The sequence below is a fragment of the Acinonyx jubatus genome, chromosome C2 (assembly GCF_027475565.1).
Source record: "Acinonyx jubatus isolate Ajub_Pintada_27869175 chromosome C2, VMU_Ajub_asm_v1.0, whole genome shotgun sequence".
Lineage (NCBI taxonomy): Eukaryota > Metazoa > Chordata > Mammalia > Carnivora > Felidae > Acinonyx > Acinonyx jubatus.
This window is the reverse complement of record NC_069384.1, coordinates 1579422-1589053: the sequence shown is the minus strand read 5'-3', so window position 1 is coordinate 1589053 and position 9632 is coordinate 1579422. Positions and strand designations below refer to the sequence as shown.

General features: G+C 54.8%; 1 protein-coding gene across 2 annotated transcripts in view; it reads left to right on the top strand.

Annotated features, from left to right (window-relative positions):
- Positions 1–519: 519 nt before the first annotated feature.
- ADARB1 (adenosine deaminase RNA specific B1) overlaps positions 520–9632 on the top strand; it is a 138674-nt gene continuing 129561 nt past the window's right edge. For both annotated transcript variants that reach the window (XM_053220449.1, XM_053220448.1), the window contains exon 1: positions 520–690. The gene's annotated coding sequence lies outside the window, so the exon portion shown is untranslated. The remainder of the gene's footprint in view (positions 691–9632) is intronic.

Here is a 9632-nt window from a genome sequence, read left to right as displayed (position 1 = left end):
CATGTGTATAGTCGTAGAAAAGTCGGTCAATATAAAGAAGTAAGTTTACTCCATACGCTGTAAATAAAAAAGCTTTAAAATGCCTTTATTATCACACAAACCAACCAACCCAACCACAGCCTCCACTGCGATACGGTGGACCGGCTGCTGACTTCCCCGAGAGCTCTCCTGCAGGAGCGGGAGGGAGACACCTCCGGGGCCTGGGGACGGGGACCCCACCTTCTACCACGCGCCCGGATCCTGCTCGGCACGGCCAGGACCCGGCGGGTGCACCTGGACCGGGAGCCCTGCCCGTGCGCCGCCCCCCGCCACCCCCGGCCGCCGGCCAGCTCACAGAGAGCGGGGGGCTCGGCGCGGCGTGCGGGCGCGCGCACGTCCTGCGTCGCGGCGCCCCCCTCCCCCAGCTCCAGGCGTGCGCGCGTCCGGCGGCGGGGGCGGTGGGGAGGGCGGAGCCGGCGGCGAGGGCCGAGGGCGGAGGGCGGAGGCTGAGGCGGAGGCTGAGGCGGCCGCGGCGGCGGCGGCGGCGGCGGCGGAGGCGGAGGCGGCCGGGTCGAGTCGCGCTCGGGGCCGCGCTCGGGGCCGCGCCAGGCCACGGCCAGCGCGCCGCAGCCCCGGCGGCCGAGCGGAGCCCGGGCGGCCTGGCGGTGCGAGCCCCGCGCGGCGTGCGGAGCGGAGCGGCCCGCGGCTGAGGTGAGGCGAGGCGAGGCGAGGCGAGGCGAGGCGCGGCGAGGCGCGGCGAGGCGCGGCGAGGCGAGGCCAGGGCGGGGGCTCGGACCCCGCGGCCGGGCACCGCCGCCGGGGCCGCGTTTATGTAAGCGCCGCCGGGCAGGTGGTGAGGCCGGGCCGGGCGTGCGCCTCGAGCGGGACCCCGTGAAGCCCGGCCAGGGGCCCGGGGCCCGGGGGCTGGAGGGGCTGCCCGGCGGGGATGTCCGGAGGGGCTGCCCGGCAGGGTGCGGGCCGCCCGGGGTGGGGAGGCTGCGCCCGGGACGGCCCGTGTCTCTTCCCCGGGGCGCCGCGTCTGCGCGGGATGCTCTGCGCCGCGGGTGAGGGAGGCTGCGCCCCGCGACGAAGCTGCGCCCGGTGGGGGCACTGCGCCCGGGATGAAGGGGAGGCTGTGTCCGGGGTGAAGATGCGCCTGTGGTGGTTTTGGGGGGGGGGTTGCGCGCCGCGATGAAGCTGCGCCCGTGCCGGGGAGGGGGGGGCGCTGCGCCCGGGATGAAGGGGAGGCTGTGTCCGGGGTGAAGATGCGCCCGTGGTGGTGGTGGTGCTGCTGCGCCCCGGGTTGAAGCTGCGTCCGTGCGGGGGGGGCTGCACCCCAGGATGAAGGGGTGGCGGCACCCCAGGATGAAGGGGTGGCGGCGCCCCCAGAATGAAGCTGCTGCCGGTGTGTGTGTGTTGGGTGGGGGGGGGGGGGCGGCGGACTGCGTTCCTGGGAGGAGAGAGGCTGCGCCCCGGGGAGAGTAGGCTGCGCCCTGGGTTGAAGGGGAGGCTGAGCCCCGGGATAAGGTTGCGCCCCAGTGGAGGGGACACTGCGCCCAGATGAGGCGGCGCCCCCGGATGAAGGGGAGGCTGCGCCCCGGGATAAAGCTGCGCCCCAGTGGAGGGGACACTGCGCCCCGGATGAAGAGGCGCCCCGGGATGAAGGGGAGACTGCGTCCCTGGGAGGGGACGTTGCACCCCGGAATGGAGCTGAGCCCCGGGGGGGGGGGGGAGAAGCTGCGCCAGGGACAGCCCCTTCCCGTGCCCAGGAGTGCCGTGTCCGCCCCGACGCTCTTCACCCGGGGGAGGATGGCTGCGCCCGGGACCGCTCCGCGTCCCCTTCTGGAGGGCACCGTGTCCGTGCAGAGGCTCTACGTGCGCGGAGGGCAGAGTGCGCCCTTGGGCTGAGCCTGCGCCCCCCCGGGAGAGGGCTACACCCCCGATGGCCCCGCGTCCCCTCCCGAGGGCGCCGTGTCGGCGTGGGAAGCTGCGCGCCGCGGGCGGCCCGGGGCGGGGAAGTTCCCGCGGCGTGTGCCGGGCGTCTGGAGCGATCCGGAACAATCTGGGGCGACTGGGGGCCCGAGGTGAATTCTGACGTGTTCAGATCTGCAGTAGGAAAATTACCGGGCTGTGGACGGTCCGAGGGAATGTGTCACATTGGGCTGTGGACGCTGAAAGTGTTGGGGTCCCGAGAAGGGTGCTCTGGTCCCCATATGTGCCGGAGTCCCGCACTCTTGTGTTTGGTTCGCAGTTGATATTTTTAGCCAGCAGATTTTGGTAGTTACTGCTGATAAGGACGTTTTTGTCCCCTTATTAAACAAAACGTAATGGTTAGCGTTCCGTTCTTAAGTATGAAAAAAGTGGCTGGATTATCAGACTTGCTGCTTTACTCTTAGTGCCCTAATTAAGAGGATAGATCAGTAAGCTTTGGGAATAGAAGTATTTCTGTAGTCCTTTTCCTTTTCTCTGAAATTCACCTGTGTGTTTTACTCCTTTGAAAGGTGCCACCAGAGCTGCATTTTCTAAAACAGCGGGTTGTCTCAAGAGCAGTCCCTAGGAAATGTCTTTGGTTGCCGTCTTTTCTTGGGGGCACAGACTCCCCTCTGCCTGCCGAGGGCTGCCCGGAGGGGAGGGGAGAAGGCGGTGTGTGCTCCACCCTGGACGGGGAATTAGGGGCCTTTCCCTGCGTGCTTCCGCCAGTGGGCGGGTCCTCTCCGAGTGGACACCCGCCACAGGGGCTTGGGAAGTATTCGGTGAGACGCGCCGAGCGGGGTGCGGATACCCATCCCGGGCCCTGCTGGGGGTGGAGGCAGGGGGCTCACCAGGGTTTGGGAAAGAACGCTTGTCTTGTCGGTGAGTAACGCCCTGTGCGATGTCTCAGGGTTCCTGGGACCGGATGTGTTCAGCTACCTCGCGGACAAAATTTGAAGCTATGGTTGGAAGGGAAAAAAGGAGGCCTTTCTGCAGGGGGCAGTGGTGAAAAGAAAATTGGTCCGGCTCTGAGAAATTGATGATACATGTATCTCGAGGTGCCGTGTGCTCATAAAGTCAGTGCTGGGAGGCGAAGAGACGAGACTTCAACAAGAACATCACCGGAGAACAACTTCTGGGTTCGTAGGTTAATGTGCGCCTTGGTGAATCGACACGCCCTAAAAACATTTCAGTTGCTTTCAGATTTTTGGGATAAGAAAATTCTTTGAACTTGTATTTGTCTGGTGAATGAATAAAGCAAACTGAATTCAGTGGACAGACCCTTAATCTGTGGCTTGTTGTGTGCTGGGCCCTCCCTGTTACAGGCCTGGGTAATGCAGCGCTGAACAGGACAGGCAGGGTTCAAAAAGTTCAAGCACTGGCAGTGTTAGTAACCGCTTTTATAGCACTAGATTTTTAAAAATAAAATATAAGACTCTGAAATGTATAGCATTACAATTTTTACATATGGATTTAAAAATGGAAGGTTGCACAAAGTACATTGAGAAAGTACCGAGATTTAAACCTCATTCCATTCATTCCACCTGCTGTGGCCCATTGATTGTGTATCTCCCAGCAGCAGTCAACATACAGACACAGTTGTATATGTGTTTTAATATAGTGTTAAATATTTGCTGTAACAGTGGTGCAGTGAATATTTTTTATACATGGGTGCAAGCAAAACCTAATCATTTTTATTGGCCATCAGAATCCCTTAGGCGTAAGTTTTATTTAAGCATGGAGTTTTATTCCCTGGAATGCTGTGATGAGCTATGTAAATACTTACGATAAAGGACTCTTATTTAAATAGGAGATAGAAAGAATACTTTGAAGATTAATAGGTGAGACTGTACACTTACCAGCCTATAAAAATTTTGTTTAAGAAGAAGTGTCACTCTTGGGGCACCTGGGTGGCTCAGTTGGTTAAGCGTCCGACTTTGGCTCAGGTCATGATCTCACGGTTCCCGGGTTTGAGCCCTGTGTTAGGCTCTCTGCTGTCAGCTCAGAGCCTGGAGCCTGCTTCGATTTCTGTGTCTCCCCCTCTCTCTGCCCTTCCCTCACTCCTCCCTCCCTCTCTCTCTCAAAAAAAAATAAACATTAAAAAAAAAAAAGTGTCAATCTTAGTGTGAAACTGAAAAACTTAGAGAGTTCCAAGTTGATTTAAAAACTTAGGGGCGCCTGGATGGCACAGTTGGTTAAACATCTGACTCTTGATTTGGCTCAGGTCACGATCTCACCGTTTGTGAGATCGAGCCCCACGTGAGGCTCCACACTGACAGCACAGAGCCTGCTTGGGATTCTCTCTCATTCTCTCACTGTCTGCCCCTCCATGCTCACGTTTTCTCTCTGTCTTTCTCTCTCTCAAAATAAATAAATAAATAAATAAACAAACAAATAAATAAATACATAAATACTTTAAAAATAAAAAAACATTATTAAAAAAAAACCCTTGGTTTTTTTTTTTTTGTGTGTGTGTGTGTCAATTTTCTAAAATATGAGTTTCCAAATTTATAATTTGTGTGATGGAAATGGTGGTGTTAAAAAAAAACCCTTTAAAAATATATTCGTAACGTGTGGTAGAAAAGTTTTATAGTGAGAATTTCATTTAAAAATTGTACGTTGGGGGGCACCTGGCTGGCTCAGTCAGTAAAGCATGCTGAGTCTTGATCTCAGGGGCCGTGAGTTCAAGCCCCGTCCGTGTTGGGCGTAGAGCTTACTTAAAAAAATAAAAATTAAAAAAACCCCAAATCGCGTATTTAAATAATTAAAATATCTTTATTCCTCGAATGAATTTTTAAGTTTTATTTGGGGTGTGGACAGGGAAGATGCAGCAGCCGAGAGAGGTCTTCACATAACCTTGCCGCATAGCCTGATGGTTGTTGGGCGTAGACCACGAGTATCATGTTATCACGTTTAAAAACGTGATGTGATTAGTATTACTGGCTGCTGTTCTAGGAGCGCACAAAGAAAACATGACTTTGGTGTTCAGTGTAGCGTCTTTGTGATGGATTAAAATGAAGAGGGGTTAAGTGTTTGTGGAAGTGGCTTGAAGGTACCTGGTGTTTTTACTGCAGGTGCAGAGAAATTCTGCTTGCCTTTAGGCCAGTTTTGTTTCTCACACGTGGTCACCAACAGGTGTTCACCATGTGCTGGATTCTCTTCTGGGCACTGGAGACTTGGGTGTGAGCACAGTAAAGGGTAGCTCTTGCCTTCATGAGATTCACATGATGGGGCGGTGCACCCCAGCTAAAGGCCTCCGTGCCAGGAAGGGCAAACAAAATGAGATCGAGGGTGGGCGGGGGCCTGAGAGGGCTCAGGGGACGGAGGGCGCTGGGCACTACCAGGCAGCTGGGAGCTCTGGAGGAACGTCCTTGTCCTGGGTTTGGGTTTGGAATCGTGGGAGGCCGGTGAGGAGGAGGGAGGCAGGAGGTCTGGAGCTGTGGCGAGGAATTTAGATTGTAATCACCCTGTGATGTGAAGCCTTCTTCCCTCCCTCTCTTCCTTCTTTCCTTTTTGTTTCCTAGTTGACTTTAGAGAGTTTTGAAGGAGGGGATGTCATGACCTATCTTTAGAAGAATCTCTCTGGGAGCGCCCGGATGGCTCAATCGGTTAAGCAGCTAAGCATCTGACTCTTGATCTTGGCCCAGGTCGTGGTCTCACAGTTCGTGGGTTTGAGGATCCTCTCCACCCCCCACCCTCCCCGCCCCAGCTGCTGTACCTTGACAGCACGGAGCCTGCTTGGGATTCTCTCCCTCTCTCTCTGCCCGTTTCCTGCTCATTTCTCTCTCTGTCTCTCTCTCTCAAAATAAATAGACTTAAAAAAATAAAAGAGTCACTCTGGCTCTCATGCAGCTAATGTTTATTAGGTCCTTGTGACATGCCAGGGGATTAAAGCACCTTCTGTGTATTAGCTGGCTTTGCATTAGTCCAAGAGGTGGGCACGTTAGTCTTCCATGTTACTTGTGGGGAAGACGGGGCCCAGCGAGGGCACACGTCAGTGGCAAAGGCAGGACTGCACTGAGCCCTGTGACTGCAGGGGCCCTTCTCGCCTCCCCTGCCACCTCCAGGGGGTGCTGGCAGGAGCGTGGGGGGACGACGATGGGCCAGGGCACAGGTGTTGAGCTCAGATCTGGCAGGCTGTATTTCAGGCTTGTACTCTTAGCGGGCAAATGTTGCCAGTTACCCTGTGACGCAGTCCTTTCATATTGCCTGGGCCTCACTTATGCTCATCAAGAGTGCTCTTGGACTTTGAGCGAAGACTTTTAAAATCAGACTGTGGTGCTTTCATCAAAAAGGAAAATAGAAGTGAAGTAAAATAAAATAAGTAATTCTAAAATTTCTTTCCGTTTAGAATCTGATTCTTCCCGGTCATCCTTCGACCAAGCATCGATGTGATGTCATGCTGCCTTCCACGTTGTTCCCTGTGCTGGCATTCCTTAAGACCTCACCACTGCTGTCTCTGGGGTGTCTTCCTTTTTTTTTCCTTTTTTAAAAATGTTTAGTTAAATTTAGACACACACACACACACACACAGAATGTGAGCAGGGGAGGGGCAGAGAGAGGGAGACACAGAATCTGAAGCAGGCTCCAGGCCCTGAGCTGTCAGCACAGAGCCCGACACAGGGCTTGTACTCACGAACCACAAGATCATGACCTGAGCCGAAGTCGGACGCTCAACCCACTGAGCCCCCCAGGCGCCCCCTCTGGGGTGTCTTCCAAGCGGCTGAGACCTGGTCTGTGAGTTTAGATGCTTTTTTGATCTTACTGGCAGGTAGTAAGGAGAGTTTTCTGGTCCTTAAATGGTTTGTTGACTGACCTGTCGGGCTGTGTTGTCCTGTCTCCTGTCGTGCCTCCAAGAGTAACAGCTGAGTTTGAGTGTGCCCGGGCAAGAGTCACTATACTCCCCTCCTGCCCGGCTGACAGCATTGTGGGACACCTCCGAGTTCACAGTTGTTCAGAGGCGGAAAGTGCACGCTTAGAGCTGATGAACCGTAGCGTGTTTTGTAGGCAGGCCCGTCAGGATTGCCTGTAGACTTGCCGTGAGATGGAACATCCGGAATGATCCCAAGGTTGTTGGCCTGAGCGGTTGGCTGGCGCTGGCCTTGGGATAGAGAAGTCTGAGGCTGACATCAGGAGCTGGGGACTGGCCCCGTGAGGCCTCGGACCCTGCGGGAGACGGTTCCTCAGCAGGTACACCCGCGGACTGGGCTGTGAGCAGGTGGGACGAATCTCTGTTCCGTCACATTTCAGAAGCGTGATCTTGAGCGAGCTGTTTAATCTTTCTCTGTCTTGGTGTTGTCATCCGTGAATTAGGGAGAACAGTGGCAGTCTCGATCCTCTGGTGGTTGGGCCTACAAACTGAGCCAACGTAAAGTGCCTAAAATAGTACCTCACTTGTTTTTATAAGCAGTCATCCGAGTGGAGATGTTTGGATACTAGTGGAAATTCAAAGTTTGGCTCAAGAAGAGATTGGGGTCAAATATGTGAATTTGGGAGTCATTTGCCTGTTGCTGGTATTTGAAACCATGGGCTTTGCAGTGGATATAGATATAGATGAGCAGAAGGGTAGGGATGAAGCCTGGGGGTTTCTGGCAAGGGGTGCACAGGAGGATGGGGAGGGGGAGGAGGTGAGGGAGATGGGGGGAGGAGGAGGGGAGAGGGGGGAGGAAGAGAAGGGGAGAGGGGGAGGAGAGGGAGGAGGGGAGGGGAGAGGAGGAGGAAGGGGCCCAGGAGGAGGAGGAGGAGGAGGAGGGGGCCCAGAAGGAGGAGGAGGGGGGGAGGAGGAGGGGAGAGGGAAGAGGAGGAGGAGAGGGGGGGAAGAGGAGGAGGAGAAGGGGAGGAGTGGAGGAGGGGAAAGGGAGGAGTGGAGGAGGGGGAGGGTCTAGCAATACCCGTCATAAAGGGGTCTGTTGAAGGAGGAAACTAGGAGGGTCTCCTGGTCTGGAGTCCAGGGCTTCCTGAGTGAGCCTTATGGTGGCCGAGGAGACTGTGAGGGGGTGTCACAGAGGCTGTCACAGGTAGAGGACTCTCTAGGGGAGCTTTGTTAAAACGGGGCGGAATTGTTGGCAGAAGCTGGAGGGGCCATGGGCTTGAGGGAGTTATGTAATTTGGGTTTTTAAATGGAAACGATTACGGTGTGTTTATGGGCTAAGGGGCAATCCAGTAGAGAAGGACAAATTTATAATGTGTTGGAAAAGGGGTAATTGCAAGAGGCAAGTCCTTGAGAAGGTGAGAGGGGTTGTTGGAGGAACAGGACCTCTGCACGTGGAAACTGACTCACTTCAAAAATATTTCTCAGAGACATGCTGCCCTTTTGAAAGGAGGGCATAAAATAAAAGATAATTTTGTGCTCAGTCCAAGAAACTGGGGAATCGTGCCCTAGGACTTAGGATCAGTTTCGTATTAGCTTACGGTGTTTAAACATGCCTTGGGGCATCCTTACAGAAAGATATATGTGGAAATGGCATTTTTCTTTATTAAAACAATTCACTTATATAATTTTTTTTTAATGTTTAGTTTTTGAGAGAGAGAGAGAGAGAAAGAGAGAGCGCACAAGTGTGTGAGCCGGGGAGGGGCAGAGAGAGAGGGGGACAGAATCCGAAGCAGGCTCCAGGCTCCGAGCTGTCAGCACAGAGCCCGACGTGGGGCTCGAACCCACAAACTGTGAGATCGTGACCTGAGCTGAAGTTGGACGCTTAACCGACAGAGCCACCTGAGTGCCCCTACAATTCACTTATCTCTAAAAGTGTCATTAACTTAACTAGAAGTTGGCACCTTTAGTCACCAAACTTGGTACCACAGCAGAGGACCAGCAAGATTCGCCTGCTGCTTTGTTTTCATTTGTCTTACAGTATCTAGAAGGATGCCGGTGTTGCGTCCAGGACAGCCCCCACCTCCTGAGGTGGACAGGTGTTGCTTGGGCCCAGTTATGCTGAAACGTCATCAGGGCGGCTGCATTCGCTGAAAGTTACCTGTTCAAGGGGCGCCTGGGGGGCTCAGTCGGTTGAGCGTCTGACTTCGACTCAGGTCAGGTCATGATCTCATGGTTCGTGGGTTCGAGCCCCACGTCGGGCTCTGTGCTGACAGCTCACAGTCTGGAGCCTGCTCTGGATTCTGTGTCTCCCTCTCTCTGCCCCTCCCCTGCTTCCTCTCTCTCTCAAAAGTAAATAAAAATGTAAAGAAAAGTTACCTGTTAAAATGGTAAAATCTCTTCCTTGCGTGTTGGTTTTTGTTGTTTGTGGTTATCTGATTTTTTTTTTTTTTAGGTGTGGAGTTTTGAAATATCAATGTTCTCTGTAGTTCAGCCAATGCGATGAAGTGTATAGAAGCCCCCCGACTCCCTGTGTGCCCATGGTCTGTGCCGGGGAAAGGGGAAAACTGATTTCCACCGCCTTGGCACCCTTGCCCGCGGTGACAGGTTCTGTGTGAGTCATCGTGGAAGGACACACTCTGGAGGAGAAGGCCTCTGCCTCCTTGGGCCAGTGTTCCAGCTGGAGGCTAAACCGGGCACCGAGGTGTCCTCGAAGCTGCTTTGTCTGTGCGGTGACCAAAGGCACGAGGGCTGCGGCAGATGGCGTCCCAGGGCTGTGCCTTCTTGAGGCGTCGCTCTGCACAGGGGCCTCTCTCGGGAGGGGTGCCGCGCTGAGGCCCGGAGGAGAGATGAGCTCTTCTTCCTGCCCAGA